Genomic DNA, 19,855 nt, shown 5'->3' with positions numbered 1-19,855 from the left:
TTTGGGCAAAATGTGACACACCGCCGCTTTCAGTAACTGGCAAATTTTTGGTATAAAAAGTCGGATTTTCAAACTGCGAATAAGTGCAGGTAGCCAGAATTTGGGTCCAAAATATGGCTCAGGTATCGAATTTGAGATGTTTGGGACATTTTGAAAACTGCAGGGGGGTTTGGGCAAAATGTGACCCACAGCCGCTTTCAGTAATTTGCATATTTTTGGTATAAATAGTCGGAATTTCAAACTGCGAATAGGTGCAGAAAGCCAGAATTTCAATCCAAAATATGGCTCAGGTATCGAATTTGGGATATTTGGGATCTTTTGAAAACTGCAGGGGGGTTTGTGCAAAATGTGACCCACCGCCACTTTCAGTAATTGACAGATTTTTGGTATAAAAAGTCGTAATTTCAAATTGTGAATAGGTGCAGAGAGCCAGAATTTGGATCCAAAATATGGCTCAGGTATCGAATTTTGGATGTTTGGGACATTGTGAAAACTGCAGGGTGGTTAGGGCAAAATGTGACACACCACTGGTATCAGTAATTGGCATATTTTCGGTATAAAAAGTCGGAATTTCAATCTGCGAATAGGTGCAGAGATCCAGAATTTGGTCCAAAATATGGCTCAGGTATCGAACTTGGGATATTTGGGATATTTTGAAAACTGCAGGGTGGTTTGGGCAAAATGTGACCCACCTCCGCTTTCAGTAATTGGCATATTTTTGGTATAAAAAGTCGTAATTTCAAACTGCGATTAGGTGCAGAGAGCCAGAATTTGGGTCCAAAATCTGGCTCAGGTATCGAATTTGGGATGTTTGGGATATTTTGAAAACTGCAGGGGGGTTTGGGCAAAATGTGACCCACCGCAGCTTTCAGTAATTGGCATATTTTTGGTATAAAAAGTCGGAATTTCAAACTGCGAATAGGTGCAGATAGCCAGAATTTGGGTCCAAAATATGGCTCAGGTATCGAATTTGGGATGTTTGGGATATTTGGAAAACTGCAGAGGGGTTTGGGCAAAATTTTACCCACCACCGCTTTCAGTAATTGGCATATTTTTGGTATAAAAAGTCGGAATTTCAAACTGCGAATAGGTGCAGAGGGCCAGAATTTGGGTCCAAAATATGGCTAAGGTATCGAATTTGGGATGTTTGGGATATTTTCAAAACTGCAGGTGGGGGGGGGGGGTGTTGTAATCCACAAGTTAGTAGGAATTATTAGCTAGAGGATCATTACTGAAACACTTAACGAATGATGATTGGTAGTACATGTTAAGTAGACAGACTTAACATCACATAGATGACTTAACATCACAAACTTAATACATACTCACATACAGACTTAACATCACATATCTAAGAAAGGTCAATGGATTAAGACCGAAGCTGTTTAGCCAGAATAATAATTCCTGGAAAGAGGAATTATTCTTCGTCAGGCTTCTAGGATCAAGGTTACCGCTCTAGGGATGAGGTTAATCGGATTATACCTTCCTTGAGAGGCGTGTTGAAATGTTTGAGGCCATGGTTGGCTAAAGTCAGTCTGATGGTGGGAGTTGAACTGGCAAGTCCTCTGGATCCCCGTTTGCGGCAGCAGCGAAGTGTAGCAGACAGCTATGCGAGAACCTGATGTGATCTTAGTGACGAAGTTAAGCCTGCAGTATGTGAGTATTGAATGAAAGACTAACCGGGTGTGGAGCGTTGTAGTAATCATTCCGTATTAGGGACTTAGGCGGAAGTTACGAGTGTGGGTGGTGATCGCGGAGGTCAAGTGGTCTATGGGTATTGGAAGTGTATTGACCTAATAGAGTATGTTAATATGTTATTATTTGTCAGAGTCTATGCTTTGTAATTAAATGACAAAACCCGACGGCCTTTAAAAACCTTCCATATGTTCATTCATTGTGTTCCAGTACAAACCTAGTGGTACGCCTCAAGGGTCTGGTGTGTGTAGGAGTATAGGTGGTAGTAACGGTTGCTGAGGCAAGGTGTTATGTGTTGTGTAATCGCTGTGTTCAGAATGAATCGGGGTTCAGCATCACGACAGGGGGGTTTGGGCAAAATGTGACCCAACGCCGCTTTCAGTAATTGGAATATTTTTGGTATAAAAAGTCGGAATTTCAAACTTCGAATAAGTGCAGAGAGCCCGAATTTGGGTCCAAAATATGGCTCAGGTATCGAATTTAGGATGTTTGGGATATTTTGAAAACTGCAGGGGGGTTTGGGCAAAATGTGACCCACCGCCGCTTTCAGTAATTGGCTAATTTTTGGTATAAAAATTCGGATTTTCAAACTGCGATTAGGTGCTGAGAGCCAGAATTTGGGTCCAAAATATGGCTCAGGTATCGAATTTGGGATGTTTAGGATATTTTGAAAACTGCAGGGGGGGTTTTAGCAAAAGGTGACCCACCGCCGCTTTCAGTAATTGGCTAATTTTTGGTATAAAAAGTCGGAACTTCAAACTGCGAATAGGTGCAGAGAGCCAGAACTTGGATACAAAATATGGCTCAGGTATCGAAATTGGGATGTTTGGGACATTTAAAAAACTGCAGGGGGGTTTGGGCAAAATGTGACCCACAGCCGCTTTCAGTAATTTGCATATTTTTGGTATAAATAGTCGGAATTTCAAACTGCGAATAGGTGCAGAAAGCCAGAATTTCAATCCAAAATATGGCTCAGGTATCGAATTTGGGATGTTTGGGATCTTTTGAAAACTGCAGAGGGGTTTGGGCAGCATGTGACCCACCGCCGCTTTCAGTAGTTGGCTAATTTGTGGTATAAAAAGTTGGATTTTAAAACTGCAAATAGGTGCAGAGAGCCAGCATTTAGGTCCAGAATATGGCTCAACTATCCAATTTGGGATATTTGGGATATTATTAAAACTGCAGGGGGGTTTGGGCAAAATGTGACTCACAGCCGCTTTCAGTAATTGGCTAATTTTTGGTATTAAAAGTCGGAACTTCAAACTGCGAATAGGTGCAGAGAGCCAGAATTTGGATCCAAAATATGCCTCAGGTATTGAATTTGGGATGTTTGGGATATTTTGAAAACTGCAGGGGGTTTGGGCAAAATGTGACCCACCGCCGCTTTCAGTAATTGTCATATTTTTGGTATAAAAAGTCGGAATTTGAAACTGCGAATAGGTGCAGATAGCCTGAATTTGGGTCCAAAATATGGCTCAGGTATCGAATTTGGGATGTTTGGGATATTTTGAAAACTGCAGGGGGGTTTGGGCAAAATGTGACCCACCGCCGCTTTCAGTAATTGGCATATTTTTTTTAATAAAAAGTCGGAATTTCAAACTGCGAATAGGTGCAGAGAGCCAGAATTTGGGTCCAAAATATGGCTAAGGTATCGAATTTGGGATGTTTGGGATATTTTGAAAACTGTAGGGGGGGGGGGGGGGTTTGGGCAAAATGTGACCAACCGCCGCTTTCAGTAATTGGCATATTTTTGGTATAAAAAGTCGGAATTTCAAACTGCGAATAGGTGCAGAAAGCCAGAATTTGTGTCCAACATATTACTCAGGTATTGAATTTGGGATGTTTGGGATATTTTGAAAACTGCAGGGGGGTTTGGGCAGCATGTGACCCACCGCCGCTTTCAGTAATTGGCTAATTTTTGGTATAAATATTAGGAATTTCAAACTGCGAATAGGTACAGAAAGCCAGAATTTGTGTCCAACATATGACTCAGGTATTGAATTTGGGATGTTTGGGATATTTTGAAAACTGCAGGGGGGTTTGGGCAAAATGTGACCCACCGGCACTTTCAGTAATTGGCTAATTTTTGGTATAAAAAGTCGGATTTTCAAACTGCGATTAGGTGCTGAGAGCCAGAATTTGGGTCCAAAATATGGCTCAGGTATCGAATTTCGGATGTTTAAGGTTATTTTGAAAACTGCATGAGGGTTTGGGCAAAATGTGACCCACTGCCGCTTTCAGTAATTGGCATATTTTTGGTATAAAAAGTCGGAATTTCAAAATGAGAATAGGTGCAGAGAGCCAGAATTTGCTTCCAAAATATGGCTCAGGTATCGAATTTTGGATGTTTGGGACATTGTGAAAACTGCAGGGTGGTTAGGGCAAAATGTGACACACCACTGGTATCAGTAAATGGCATATTTTCGGTATAAAAAGTCGGAATTTCAATCTGCGAATAGGTGCAGAGAGCCAGAATTTGGTCCAAAATATGGCTCAGGTATCGAACTTGGGATATTTGGGATATTTTGAAAACTGCAGGGTGGTTTGGGCAAAATGTGACCCACCGCCGCTTTCAGTAATTGGCATATTTTTTTAATAAAAAGTCGGAATTTCAAACTGCGAATAGGTGCAGAGAGCCAGAATTTGGGTCCAAAATATGGCTAAGGTATCGAATTTGGGATGTTTGGGATATTTTGAAAACTGTAGGGGGGGGGGGGTTGGGCAAAATGCAAAATGTGACCAACCGCCGCTTTCAGTAATTGGCATATTTTTGGTATAAAAAGTCGGAATTTCAAACTGCGAATAGGTGCAGAAAGCTAGAATTTGTGTCCAACATATTACTCAGGTATTGAATTTGGGATGTTTGGGATATTTGGAAAACTGCAGAGGGGTTTGGGCAAAATTTTACCCACCACCGCTTTCAGTAATTGGCATATTTTTGGTATAAAAAGTCGGAATTTCAAACTGCGAATAGGTGCAGAGGGCCAGAATTTGGTTCCAAAATATGGCTAAGGTATCGAATTTGGGATGTTTGGGATATTTTCAAAACTGCAGGTGGGGGGGGGGGGTGTTGTAATCCACAAGTTAGTAGGAATTACTAGCTAGAGGATCATTACTGAAACACTTAACGAATGATGTTTGGTAGTACATGTTAAGTAGACAGACTATGGATCACATATCTAAGAAAGGTCAATGGATTAAGACCGAAGCTGTTTAGCCAGAATAATAATTCCTGGAAAGAGGGATTATTCTTCGTCAGGCTTCTAGGATCAAGGTTACCGCTCTAGGGATAAGGATAATCGGATTATACCTTCCTTGAGAGGCGTGTTGAAATGTTTGAGGCCATGGTTGGCTAAAGTCACTCTGATGGTGGGAGTTGAACTGGCAAGTCCTCTGGATCCCCGTTTGCGGCAGCAGCAAAGTGTAGCAGACAGCTATGCGAGAACCTGATGTGATCTTAGTGACGAAGTTAAGTCTGCAGTATGTGAGTATTGAATGAAAGACTAACCGGGTGTGGAGCGTTGTAGTAATCATTCCGTATTAGGGACTTAGGCGGAAGTTACGAGTGTGGGTGGTGATCGCGGAGGTCAAGTGGTCTATGGGTATTGGAAGTGTATTGACCTAATAGAGTATGTTAATATGTTATTATTTGTCAGAGTCTATGCTTTGTAATTAAATGACAAAACCCGACGGCCTTTAAAAACCTTCCATATGTTCATTCATTGTGTTCCAGTACAAACCTAGTGGTACGCCTCAAGGGTCTGGTGTGTGTAGGAGTATAGGTGGTAGTAACGGTTGCTGAGGCAAGGTGTTATGTGTTGTGTAATCGCTGTGTTCAGAATGAATCGGGGTTCAGCATCACGACAGGGGTGTTTGGGCAAAATGTGACCCAACGCCGCTTTCAGTAATTGGAATATTTTTGGTATAAAAAGTCGGAATTTCAAACTTCGAATAAGTGCAGAGAGCCCGAATTTGGGTCCAAAATATGGCTCAGGTATCGAATTTAGGATGTTTGGGATATTTTGAAAACTGCAGGGGGGTTTGGGCAAAATGTGACCCACCGCCGCTTTCAGTAATTGGCTAATTTTTGGTATAAAAAGTCGGATTTTCAAACTGCGATTAGGTGCTGAGAGCCAGAATTTGGGTCCAAAATATGGCTCAGGTATCGAATTTGGGATGTTTAGGATATTTTGAAAACTGCAGGGGGGTTTTAGCAAAAGGTGACCCACCGCCGCTTTCAGTAATTGGCTAATTTTTGGTATAAAAAGTCGGAACTTCAAACTGCGAATAGGTGCAGAGAGCCAGAACTTGGATCCAAAATATGGCTCAGGTATCGAAATTGGGATGTTTGGGACATTTAAAAAACTGCAGGGGGGTTTGGGCAAAATGTGACACACCGCCGCTTTCAGTAATTGGCAGATTTTTGGTATAAAAAGTCGGAATTTCAAACTGCGAATAAGTGCAGAGAGCCAGAATTTGGGTCCAAAATATGGCTCAGGTATCGAATTTGAGATGTTTGGAACATTTTGAAAACTGCAGGGGGGTTTGGGCAAAATGTGACCCACTGCCGCTTTCAGTAATTGGCATATTTTTGGTATAAAAATTCGGAATTCCAAAATGAGAATAGGTGCAGAGAGCCAGAATTTGGGTCCAAAATATGGCTCAGGTATCGAATTTGGGATGTTTAGGATATTTTGAAAACTGCAGGGGGGTTTTAGCAAAAGGTGACCCACCGCCGCTTTCAGTAATTGGCTAATTTTTGGTATAAAAAGTCGGAACTTCAAACTGCGAATAGGTGCAGAGAGCCAGAACTTGGATCCAAAATATGGCTCAGGTATCGAAATTGGGATGTTTGGGACATTTAAAAAACTGCAGGGGGGTTTGGGCAAAATGTGACACACCGCCGCTTTCAGTAATTGGCAGATTTTTGGTATAAAAAGTCGGAATTTCAAACTGCGAATAAGTGCAGAGAGCCAGAATTTGGGTCCAAAATATGGCTCAGGTATCGAATTTGAGATGTTTGGGACATTTTGAAAACTGCAGGGGGGTTTGGGCAAAATGTGACCCACAGCCGCTTTCAGTAATTTGCATATTTTTGGTATAAATAGTCGGAATTTCAAGCTGCGAATAGGTGCAGAAAGCCAGAATTTGGGTCCAAAATATGGCTCAGGTATTGAATTTAGGATGTTTGGGATATTTTGAAAACTGCAGGGGGGTTTGGGCAGCATGTGACCCACCGCCGCTTTCAGTAATTGGCTAATTTGTGGTATAAAAAGTTGGATTTTAAAACTGCAAATAGGTGCAGAGAGCCAGCATTTAGGTCCAAAATATGGCTCAACAATCCAATTTGGGATATTTGGGATATTATTAAAACTGCAGGGGGGTTTGGGCAAAATGTGACCCACAGCCGCTTTCAGCAATTGGCTAATTTTTGGTATTAAAAGTCGGAACTTCAAACTGCGAATAGGTGCAGAGAGCCAGAATTTGGATCCAAAATATGCCTCAGGTATTGAATTTGGGATGTTTGGGATATTTTGAAAACTGCAGGGGGTTTGGGCAAAATGTGACCCACCGCCGCTTTCAGTAATTGTCATATTTTTGGTATAAAAAGTCGGAATTTCAAACTGCGAATAGGTGCTGAGAGCCTGAATTTGGGTCCAAAATATGGCTCAGGTATCGAATTTGGGATGTTTGGGATATTTTGAAAACTGTAGGGGGGGGGGCAAAATGTGACCAACCGCCGCTTTCAGTAATTGGCATATTTTTGGTATAAAAAGTCGGAATTTCAAACTGCGAATAGGTGCAGAAAGCCAGAATTTGTGTCCAACATATTACTCAGGTATTGAATTTGGGATGTTTGGGATATTTGGAAAACTGCAGAGGGGTTTGGGCAAAATTTTACCCACCACCGCTTTCAGTAATTGGCATATTTTTGGTATAAAAAGTCGGAATTTCAAACTGCGAATAGGTGCAGAGGGCCAGAATTTGGTTCCAAAATATGGCTAAGGTATCGAATTTGGGATGTTTGGGATATTTTCAAAACTGCAGGTGGGGGGGGGGGTGTTGTAATCCACAAGTTAGTAGGAATTACTAGCTAGAGGATCATTACTGAAACACTTAACGAATGATGATTGGTAGTAAATGTTAAGTAGACAGACTATGGATCACATATCTAAGAAAGGTCAATGGATTAAGACCGAAGCTGTTTAGCCAGAATAATAATTCCTGGAAAGAGGAATTATTCTTCGTCAGGCTTCTAGGATCAAGGTTACCGCTCTAGGGATAAGGTTAATCGGATTATACCTTCCTTGAGAGGCGTGTTGAAATGTTTGAGGCCATGGTTGGCTAAAGTCAGTCTGATGGTGGGAGTTGAACTGGCAAGTCCTCTGGATCCCCGTTTGCGGCAGCAGCGAAGTGTAGCAGACAGCTATGCGAGAACCTGATGTGATCTTAGTGACGAAGTTAAGTCTGCAGTATGTGAGTATTGAATGAAAGACTAACCGGGTGTGGAGCGTTGTAGTAATCATTCCGTATTAGGGACTTAGGCGGAAGTTACGAGTGTGGGTGGTGATCGCGGAGGTCAAGTGGTCTATGGGTATTGGAAGTGTATTGACCTAATAGAGTATGTTAATATGTTATTATTTGTCAGAGTCTATGCTTTGTAATTAAATGACAAAACCCGACGGCCTTTAAAAACCTTCCATATGTTCATTCATTGTGTTCCAGTACAAACCTAGTGGTACACCTCAAGGGTCTGGTGTGTGTAGGAGTATAGGTGGTAGTAACGGTTGCTGAGGCAAGGTGTTATGTGTTGTGTAATCGCTGTGTTCAGAATGAATCGGGGTTCAGCATCACGACAGGGGGGTTTGGGCAAAATGTGACCCAACGCCGCTTTCAGTAATTGGAATATTTTTGGTATAAAAAGTCGGAATTTCAAACTTCGAATAAGTGCAGAGAGCCCGAATTTGGGTCCAAAATATGGCTCAGGTATCGAATTTAGGATGTTTGGGATATTTTGAAAACTGCAGGGGGGTTTGGGCAAAATGTGACCCACCGCCGCTTTCAGTAATTGGCTAATTTTTGGTATAAAAAGTCGGATTTTCAAACTGCGATTAGGTGCTGAGAGCCAGAATTTGGGTCCAAAATATGGCTCAGGTATCGAATTTGGGATGTTTAGGATATTTTGAAAACTGCAGGGGGGTTTTAGCAAAAGGTGACCCACCGCCGCTTTCAGTAATTGGCTAATTTTTGGTATAAAAAGTCGGAACTTCAAACTGCGAATAGGTGCAGAGAGCCAGAACTTGGATCCAAAATATGGCTCAGATATCGAAATTGGGATGTTTGGGACATTTAAAAAACTGCAGGGGGGTTTGGGCAAAATGTGACACACCGCCGCTTTCAGTAATTGGCAGATTTTTGGTATAAAAAGTCGGAATTTCAAACTGCGAATAAGTGCAGAGAGCCAGAATTTGGGTCCAAAATATGGCTCAGGTATCGAATTTGAGATGTTTGAGACATTTTGAAAACTGCAGGGGGGTTTGGGCAAAATGTGACCCACAGCCGCTTTCAGTAATTTGCATATTTTTGGTATAAATAGTCGGAATTTCAAACTGCGAATAGGTGCAGAAAGCCAGAATTTCAATCCAAAATATGGCTCAGGTATCGAATTTGGGATGTTTGGGATCTTTTGAAAACTGCAGAGGGGTTTGTGCAAAATGTGACCCACCGCCACTTTCAGTAATTGGCAGATTTTTGGTATAAAAAGTCGTAATTTCAAAATGTGAATAGGTGCAGAGAGCCAGAATTTGGGTCCAAAATATAGCTCAGGTATCGAATTTGGGTTGTTTGGGATATTTTGAAAACTGCAGGGGGCTTTGGGCAAAATGTGACCCACCGCCGCTTTCAGTAATTGGCATATTTTTGGTATAAAAAGTCGTAATTTCAAACTGCGAATAAGTGCAGAGAGCCAGAATTTGGGTCCAAAATATGGCTCAGGTATCGAATTTGAGATGTTTGGGACATTTTGAAAACTGCAGGGGGGTTTGGGCAAAATGTGACCCACAGCCGCTTTCAGTAATTTGCAAATTTTTGGTATAAATAGTCGGAATTTCAAACTGCGAATAGGTGCAGAAAGCCAGAATTTGGGTCCAAAATATGGCTCAGGTATTGAATTTAGGATGTTTGGGATATTTTGAAAACTGCAGGGGGGTTTGGGCAGCATGTGACCCACCGCCGCTTTCAGTAGTTGGCTAATTTGTGGTATAAAAAGTTGGATTTTAAAACTGCAAATAGGTGCAGAGAGCCAGCATTTAGGTCCAAAATATGGCTCAACTATCCAATTTGGGATATTTGGGATATTATTAAAACTGCAGGGGGGTTTGGGCAAAATGTGACCCACAGCCGCTTTCAGTAATTGGCTAATTTTTGGTATTAAAAGTCGGAACTTCAAACTGCGAATAGGTGCAGAGAGCCAGAATTTGGATCCAAAATATGCCTCTGGTATTGAATTTGGGATGTTTGGGATATTTTGAAAACTGCAGGGGGTTTGGGCAAAATGTGACCCACCGCCGCTTTCAGTAAATGTCATATTTTTGGTATAAAAAGTCGGAATTTGAAACTGCGAATAGGTGCAGATAGCCTGAATTTGGGTCCAAAATATGGCTCAGGTATCGAATTTGGGATGTTTGGGATATTTTGAAAACTGCAGGGGGGTTTGGGCAAAATGTGACCCACCGCCGCTTTCAGTAATTGGCATATTTTTTTTAATAAAAAGTCGGAATTTCAAACTGCGAATAGGTGCAGAGAGCCAGAATTTGGGTCCAAAATATGGCTAAGGTATCGAATTTGGGATGTTTGGGATATTTTGAAAACTGTAGGGGGGGGGGGGGGGTTTGAGCAAAATGTGACCAACCGCCGCTTTCAGTTATTGGCATATTTTTGGTATAAAAAGTCGGAATTTCAAACTGCGAATAGGTGCAGAAAGCCAGAATTTGTGTCCAACATATTACTCAGGTATTGAATTTGGGATGTTTGGGATATTTTGAAAACTGCAAGGAGGTTTGGGCAGCATGTGACCCACCGCCGCTTTCAGTAATTGGCTAATTTTTGGTATAAATATTAGGAATTTCAAACTGCGAATAGGTGCAGAAAGCCAGAATTTGTGTCCAACATATGACTCAGGTATTGAATTTGGGATGTTTGGGATATTTTGAAAACTGCAGGGGGGTTTGGGCAAAATGTGACCCACCGGCACTTTCAGTAATTGGCTAATTTTTGGTATAAAAAGTCGGATTTTCAAACTGCGATTAGGTGCTGAGAGCCAGAATTTGGGTCCAAAATATGGCTCAGGTATCGAATTTCGGATGTTTAAGGTTATTTTGAAAACTGCATGAGGGTTTGGGCAAAATGTGACCCACTGCCGCTTTCAGTAATTGGCATATTTTTGGTATAAAAAGTCGGAATTTCAAAATGAGAATAGGTGCAGAGAGCCAGAATTTGGATCCAAAATATGGCTCAGGTATCGAATTTTGGATGTTTGGGACATTGTGAAAACTGCAGGGTGGTTAGGGCAAAATGTGACACACCACTGGTATCAGTAATTGGCATATTTTCGGTATAAAAAGTCGGAATTTCAATCTGCGAATAGGTGCAGAGAGCCAGAATTTGGTCCAAAATATGGCTCAGGTATCGAACTTGGGATATTTGGGATATTTTGAAAACTGCAGGGTGGTTTGGGCAAAATGTGACCCACCGCCGCTTTCAGTAATTGGCATATTTTTTTAATAAAAAGTCGGAATTTCAAACTGCGAATAGGTGCAGAGAGCCAGAATTTGGGTCCAAAATATGGCTAAGGTATCGAATTTGGGATGTTTGGGATATTTTGAAAACTGTAGGGGGGGGGGGTTGGGCAAAATGCAAAATGTGACCAACCGCCGCTTTCAGTAATTGGCATATTTTTGGTATAAAAAGTCGGATATTAATTGGATATTTGGTAATTGGATATTTGGAAAACTGCTGAGGGGTTTGGGCAAAATTATACCCACCACCGCTTTCAGTAATTGGCATATTTTTGGTATAAAAAGTCGGAATTTCAAACTGCGAATAGGTGCAGAGGGCCAGAATTTGGTTCCAAAATATGGCTAAGGTATCGAATTTGGGATGTTTGGGATATTTTCAAAACTGCAGGTGGGGGGGGGGGTGTTGTAATCCACAAGTTAGTAGGAATTACTAGCTAGAGGATCATTACTGAAACACTTAACGAATGATGATTGGTAGTACATGTTAAGTAGACAGACTATGGATCACATATCTAAGAAAGGTCAATGGATTAAGACCGAAGCTGTTTAGCCAGAATAATAATTCCTGGAAAGAGGAATTATTCTTCGTCAGGCTTCTAGGATCAAGGTTACCGCTCTAGGGATAAGGTTAATCGGATTATACCTTCCTTGAGAGGCGTGTTGAAATGTTTGAGGCCATGGTTGGCTAAAGTCACTCTGATGGTGGGAGTTGAACTGGCAAGTCCTCTGGATCCCCGTTTGCGGCAGCAGCAAAGTGTAGCAGACAGCTATGCGAGAACCTGATGTGATCTTAGTGACGAAGTTAAGTCTGCAGTATGTGAGTATTGAATGAAAGACTAACCGGGTGTGGAGCGTTGTAGTAATCATTCCGTATTAGGGACTTAGGCGGAAGTTACGAGTGTGGGTGGTGATCGCGGAGGTCAAGTGGTCTATGGGTATTGGAAGTGTATTGACCTAATAGAGTATGTTAATATGTTATTATTTGTCAGAGTCTATGCTTTGTAATTAAATGACAAAACCCGACGGCCTTTAAAAACCTTCCATATGTTCATTCATTGTGTTCCAGTACAAACCTAGTGGTACGCCTCAAGGGTCTGGTGTGTGTAGGAGTATAGGTGGTAGTAACGGTTGCTGAGGCAAGGTGTTATGTGTTGTGTAATCGCTGTGTTCAGAATGAATCGGGGTTCAGCATCACGACAGGGGGGTTTGGGCAAAATGTGACCCAACGCCGCTTTCAGTAATTGGAATATTTTTGGTATAAAAAGTCGGAATTTCAAACTTCGAATAAGTGCAGAGAGCCCGAATTTGGGTCCAAAATATGGCTCAGGTATCGAATTTAGGATGTTTGGGATATTTTGAAAACTGCAGGGGGGTTTGGGCAAAATGTGACCCACTGCCGCTTTCAGTATATGGCTAATTTTTGGTATACAAAGTCGGATTTTCAAACTGCGATTAGGTGCTGAGAGCCAGAATTTGGGTCCAAAATATGGCTCAGGTATCGAATTTGGGATGTTTAGGATATTTTGAAAACTGCAGGGGGGTTTTAGCAAAAGGTGACCCACCGCCGCTTTCAGTAATTGGCTAATTTTTGGTATAAAAAGTCGGAACTTCAAACTGCGAATAGGTGCAGAGAGCCAGAACTTGGATCCAAAATATGGCTCAGGTATCGAAATTGGGATGTTTGGGACATTTAAAAAACTGCAGGGGGGTTTGGGCAAAATGTGACACACCGCCGCTTTCAGTAATTGGCAGATTTTTGGTATAAAAAGTCGGAATTTCAAACTGCGAATAAGTGCAGAGAGCCAGAATTTGGGTCCAAAATATGGCTCAGGTATCGAATTTGAGATGTTTGGGACATTTTGAAAACTGCAGGGGGGTTTGGGCAAAATGTGACCCACAGCCGCTTTCAGTAATTTACATATTTTTGGTATAAATAGTCAGAATTTCAAACTGCGAATAGGTGCAGAAAGCCAGAATTTTAATCCAAAATATGGCTCAGGTATCGAATTTGGGATGTTTGGGATCTTTTGAAAACTGCAGGGGGGTTTGTGCAAAATGTGACCCACCGCCACTTTCAGTAATTGGCAGATTTTTGGTATAAAAAGTCGTAATTTCAAATTGTGAATAGGTGCAGAGAGCCAGAATTTGGGTCCAAAATATGGCTCAGGTATCGAATATGGGTTGTTTGGGATATTTTGAAAACTGCAGGGGGCTTTGGGCAAAATGTGACCCACCGCCGCTTTCAGTAATTGGCATATTTTTGGTATAAAAAGTCGTAATTTCAAACTGCGAATAAGTGCAGAGAGCCAGAATTTGGGTCCAAAATATGGCTCAGGTATCGAATTTGAGATGTTTGGGACATTTTGAAAACTGCAGGGGGGTTTGGGCAAAATGTGACCCACAGCCGCTTTCAGTAATTTGCATATTTTTGGTATAAATAGTCGGAATTTCAAACTGCGAATAGGTGCAGAAAGCCAGAATTTGGGTCCAAAATATGGCTCAGGTATTGAATTTAGGATGTTTGGGATATTTTGAAAACTGCAGGGGGGTTTGGGCAGCATGTGACCCACCGCCGCTTTCAGTAATTGGCTAATTTGTGGTATAAAAAGTTGGATTTTAAAACTGCAAATAGGTGCAGAGAGCCAGCATTTAGGTCCAAAATATGGCTCAACAATCCAATTTGGGATATTTGGGATATTATTAAAACTGCAGGGGGGTTTGGGCAAAATGTGACCCACAGCCGCTTTCAGCAATTGGCTAATTTTTGGTATTAAAGGTCGGAACTTCAAACTGCGAATAGGTGCAGAGAGCCAGAATTTGGATCCAAAATATGCCTCAGGTATTGAATTTGGGATGTTTGGGATATTTTGAAAACTGCAGGGGGTTTGGGCAAAATGTGACCCACCGCCGCTTTCAGTAATTGTCATATTTTTGGTATAAAAAGTCGGAATTTCAAACTGCGAATAGGTGCAGATAGCCTGAATTTGGGTCCAAAATATGGCTCAGGTATCGAATTTGGGATGTTTGGGATATTTTGAAAACTGCAGGGGGGTTTGGGCAAAATGTGACCCACCGCCGCTTTCAGTAATTGGCATATTTTTTTAATAAAAAGTCGGAATTTCAAACTGCGAATAGGTGCAGAGAGCCCGAATTTGGGTCCAAAATATGGCTAAGGTATCGAATTTGGGATGTTTGGGATATTTTGAAAACTGCAGGGGGGTTTGGGCAAAATGTGACCCACCGCCGCTTTCAGTAATTGGCTAATTTTTGGTATAAAAAGTCGGATTTTCAAACTGCGATTAGGTGCTGAGAGCCAGAATTTGGGTCCAAAATATGGCTCAGGTATCGAATTTAGGATGTTTGGGATATTTTGAAAACTGCAGGGGGGTTTGGGCAAAATGTGACCCACCGCCGCTTTCAGTAATTGGCTAATTTTTGGTATAAAAAGTCGGATTTTCAAACTGGGATTAGGTGCTGAGAGCCAGAATTTGGGTCCAAAATATGGCTCAGGAATCGAATTTGGGATGTTTAGGATATTTTGAAAACTGCAGGGGGGTTTTAGCAAAAGGTGACCCACCGCCGCTTTCAGTAATTGGCTAATTTTTGGTATAAAAAGTCGGAACTTCAAACTGCAAATAGGTGCAGAGAGCCAGAACTTGGATCCAAAATATGGCTCAGGTATCGAAATTGGGATGTTTGGGATATTAAAAAAACTGCAGGGGGGTTTGGGCAAAATGTGACACACCGCCGCTTTCAGTAATTGGCAGATTTTTGGTATAAAAAGTCGGAATTTCAAACTGCGAATAGGTGCAGAGAGACAGAATTTCAATCCAAAATATGGCTCAGGTATCGAATTTGGGATGTTTGGGATATTAAAAAAACTGCAGGGGGGTTTGGGCAAATTGTGACACACCGCCTCTTTCAGTAATTGGCAGATTTTTGGTATAAAAAGTCGGAATTTCAAACTGCGAATACGTGCAGAGAGACAGAATTTCAATCCAAAATATGGCTCAGGTATCGAATTTGGGATGTTTGGGATCTTTTGAAAACTGCAGAGGGGTTTGTGCAAAATGTGACCCACCGCCACTTTCAGTTATTGGCAGATTTTTGGTATAAAAAGTCGTAATTTCAATGTGCGAATAAGTGCAGAGAGCCAGAATTTGGGTCCAAAATATGGCTCAGGTATCGAATTTGAGATGTTTGGGACATTTTGAAAACCGCTGGGGGGTTTGGGCAAAATGTGATCCACAGCCGCTTTCAGTAATTTGCATATTTTTGGTATAAATAGTCGGAATTTCAAACTGCGAATAGGTGCAGAAAGCCAGAATTTGGGTCCAAAATATGGCTCAGGTATTGAATTTAGGATGTTTGGGATATTTTGAAAACTGCAGGGGGGTTTGGGCAAAATGTGACCCACCGCCGCTTTCAGTAATTGGCTAATTTGTGGTATAAAAACGTTGGATTTTCAAACTGCAAATAGGTGCAGAGAGCCAGCATTTAGGTCCAAAATATGGCTCAACTATCCAATTTGGGATATTTGGGAAATTATTAAAACTGCAGGGGGGTTTGGGCAAAATGTGACCCACAGCCGCTTTCAGTAATTGGCTAATTTTTGGTATAAAAAGTCGGAACTTCAAACTGCGAATAGGTGCAGAGAGCCAGAATTTGGATCCAAAATATGCCTCAGGTATTGAATTTGGGATGTTTGGGATATTTTGAGAACTGCAGGGGGGTTTGGGCAAAATGTGACCCACCGCCGCTTTCAGTAATTGGCATATTTTTGGTATAAAAAGTCGGAATTTAAAACTGCGAATAGGTGCAGAAAGCCAGAATTTGTGTCCAACATATGACTCAGGTATTGAATTTGGGATGTTTGGGATATTTTAAAACTGCAGGGGGGTTTGGGCATAATGTGACCCACCGCCGCTTTCAGTAATTGGCTAATTTTTGGTATAAATGTTAGGAATTTCAAACTGCGAATAGGTGCAGAAATCCAGAATTTGTGTCCAACATATGACTCAGGTATTGAATTTGGGATGTTTGGGATATTTTGAAAACTGCAGGGGGGTTTGGGCAAAATGTGACCCACCGCCGCTTTCAGTAATTGGCTAATTTTTGGTATAAAAAGTTGGATTTTCAAACTGCGAATAGGTGCAGAGAGCCAGAATTTAGGTCCAAAATATGGCTCAGGTATCCAATTTGGGATATTTGGGATATTTTTAAAACTGCAGGGGGGGTTGGACAAAATGTGACCCACAGCCGCTTTCAGTAATTGGCATATTTTTGGTATAAAAAGTCGGAATTTCAAACAACGAATGGGTGCAGAGAGCCCGAATTTGGGTCCAAAATATGGCTCAGGTATCGAATTTAGGATGTTTGGGATATTTTGAAAACTGCAGGGGGGTTTGGGCAAAATGTGACCAACCGCCGCTTTCAGTAATTGGCATATTTTTGGTATAAAAAGTAGGAATTTCAAACTGCGAATAGATGCAGAGAGCCAGAATTTGGATCCAAAATATGGCTCAGGTATCGAAATTGGGATATTTGGGATATTTAAAAAACTGCAGGGGAGTTTGGGCAAAATGTGACACACCGCTGGTATCAGTAATTGGCATATTTTTTATATAAAAAGTCGGAACTTCAAACTGCGAATAGGTGCAGAGAGCCAGAATCTGGGTCCAAAATATGGCTCAGGTATCGAATTGGGTTGTTTGGGATATTTTGAAAACTGCAGGGGAGTTTGGGCAAAATGTGACCCACAGCCGTTTTCAGTAATTTGCATATTTTTGGTATAAATAGTCGGAATTACAAACTGCGAATAGGTGCAGAAAGCTAGAATTTGTGTCCAACATATGGCTCAGGTATCGAAATTGGGATGTTTGGGACATTTAAAAAACTGCAGGGGGGTTTGGGCAAAATGTGACACACCGCCGCTTTCAGTAATTGGCAGATTTTTGGTATAAAAATTCGGAATTTCAAACTGCGAGTAAGTGCAGAGAGCCAGAATTTGGGTCCAAAATATGGCTCAGGTATCGAATTTGGGATGTTTGGGATCTTTTGAAAACTGCAGGGGGGTTTGTGCAAAATGTGACCCACCACCACTTTCAGTAATTGGCAGATTTTTGGTATAAAAAGTCGTAATTTCAAATTGTGAATAGGTGCAGAGAGCCAGAATATGGGTCCAAAATATGGCTCAGGTATCGAATTTGGGTTGTTTGGGATATTTTGAAAACTGCAGGGGGCTTTGGGCAAAATGTGACCCACCGCCGCTTTCAGTAATTGGCATATTTTTGGTATAAAAAGTCGTAATTTCAAACTGCGAATAAGTGCAGAGAGCCAGAATTTGGGTCCAAAATATGGCTCAGGTATCGAATTTGAGATGTTTGGGACATTTTGAAAACTGCAGGGGGGTTTGGGCAAAATGTGACCCACAGCCGCTTTCAGTAATTTGCATATTTTTGGTATAAATAGTCGGAATTTCAAACTGCGAATAGGTGCAGAAAGCCAGAATTTGGGTCCAAAATATGGCTCAGGTATTGAATTTAGGATGTTTGGGATATTTTGAAAACTGCAGTGGGGTTTGGGCAGCATGTGACCCATCGCCGCTTTCAGTAATTGGCTAATTTGTGGTATAAAAAGTTGGATTTTAAAACTGCAAATAGGTGCAGAGAGCCAGCATTTAGGTCCAAAATATGGCTCAACTATCCAATTTGGGATATTTGGGATATTATTAAAAATGCAGGGGGGTTTGGGCAAAATGTGACCCACAGCCGCTTTCAGTAATTGGCTAATTTTTGGTATTAAAAGTCGGAACTTCAAACTGCGAATAGGTGCAGAGAGCCAGAATTTGGATCCAAAATATGCCTCAGGTATTGAATTTGGGATGTTTGGGATATTTTGAAAACTGCAGGGGGTTTGGGCAAAATGTGACCCACCGCCGCTTTCAGTAATTGTCATATTTTTGGTATAAAAAGTCGGAATTTGAAACTGCGAATAGGTGCAGATAGCCTGAATTTGGGTCCAAAATATGGCTCAGGTATCGAATTTGGGATGTTTGGGATATTTTGAAAACTGCAGGGGGGTTTGGGCAAAATGTGACCCACCGCTGCTTTCAGTAATTGGCATATTTTTTTTTAATAAAAAGTCGGAATTTCAAACTGCGAATAGGTGCAGAGAGCCAGAATTTGGGTCCAAAATATGGCTAAGGTATCGAATTTGGGATGTTTGGGATATTTTGAAAACTGTAGGGGGGGTGGGTTTGGGCAAAATGTGACCAACCGCCGCTTTCAGTAATTGGCATATTTTTGGTATAAAAAGTCGGAATTTCAAACTGCGAATAGGTGCAGAAAGCCAGAATTTGTGTCCAACATATTACTCAGGTATTGAATTTGGGATGTTTGGGATATTTTGAAAACTGCAGGGGGGTTTGGGCAGCATGTGACCCACCGCCGCTTTCAGTAATTGGCTAATTTTTGGTATAAATATTAGGAATTTCAAACTGCGAATAGGTGCAGAAAGCCAGAATTTGTGTCCAACATATGACTCAGGTATTGAATTTGGGATGTTTGGGATATTTTGAAAACTGCAGGGGGGTTTGGGCAAAATGTGACCCACCGGCACTTTCAGTAATTGGCTAATTTTTGGTATAAAAAGTCGGATTTTCAAACTGTGATTAGGTGCTGAGAGCCAGAATTTGGGTCCAAAATATGGCTCAGGTATCGAATTTCGGATGTTTAAGGTTATTTTGAAAACTGCAGGGGTGTTTGGGCAAAATGTGACCCACCGCCGCTTTCAGTAATTGGCATATTTTTTTTAATAAAAAGTCGGAATTTCAAACTGCGAATAGGTGCAGAGAGCCAGAATTTGGGTCCAAAATATGGCTAAGGTATCGAATTTGGGATGTTTGGGATATTTTGAAAACTGTAGGGGGGGTGGGTTTGGGCAAAATGTGACCAACCGCCGCTCTCAGTAATTGGCATATTTTTGGTATAGAAAGTCGGAATTTCAAACTGCGAATAGGTGCAGAAAGCCAGAATTTGTGTCCAACATATTACTCAGGTATTGAATTTGGGATGTTTGGGATATTTTGAAAACTGCAGGGGGGTTTGGGCAGAATGTGACACACCACTGGTATCAGTAATTGGCATATTTTCGGTATAAAAAGTCGGAATTTCAATCTGCGAATAGGTGCAGAAAGCCAGAATTTGGTCCAAAATATGGCTCAGGTATCGAACTTGGGATATTTGGGATATTTTGAAAACTGCAGGGTGGTTTGGGCAAAATGTGACCCACCGCCGCTTTCAGTAATTGGCATATTTTTTTAATAAAAAGTCGGAATTTCAAACTGCGAATAGGTGCAGAGA

This window comes from Procambarus clarkii, chromosome 49 (genome assembly GCF_040958095.1).
Source record: "Procambarus clarkii isolate CNS0578487 chromosome 49, FALCON_Pclarkii_2.0, whole genome shotgun sequence".
Taxonomy (NCBI): domain Eukaryota; kingdom Metazoa; phylum Arthropoda; class Malacostraca; order Decapoda; family Cambaridae; genus Procambarus; species Procambarus clarkii.
The sequence above is the reverse complement of the archived record's forward strand: the minus strand, read 5'-3'. Positions refer to the sequence as shown.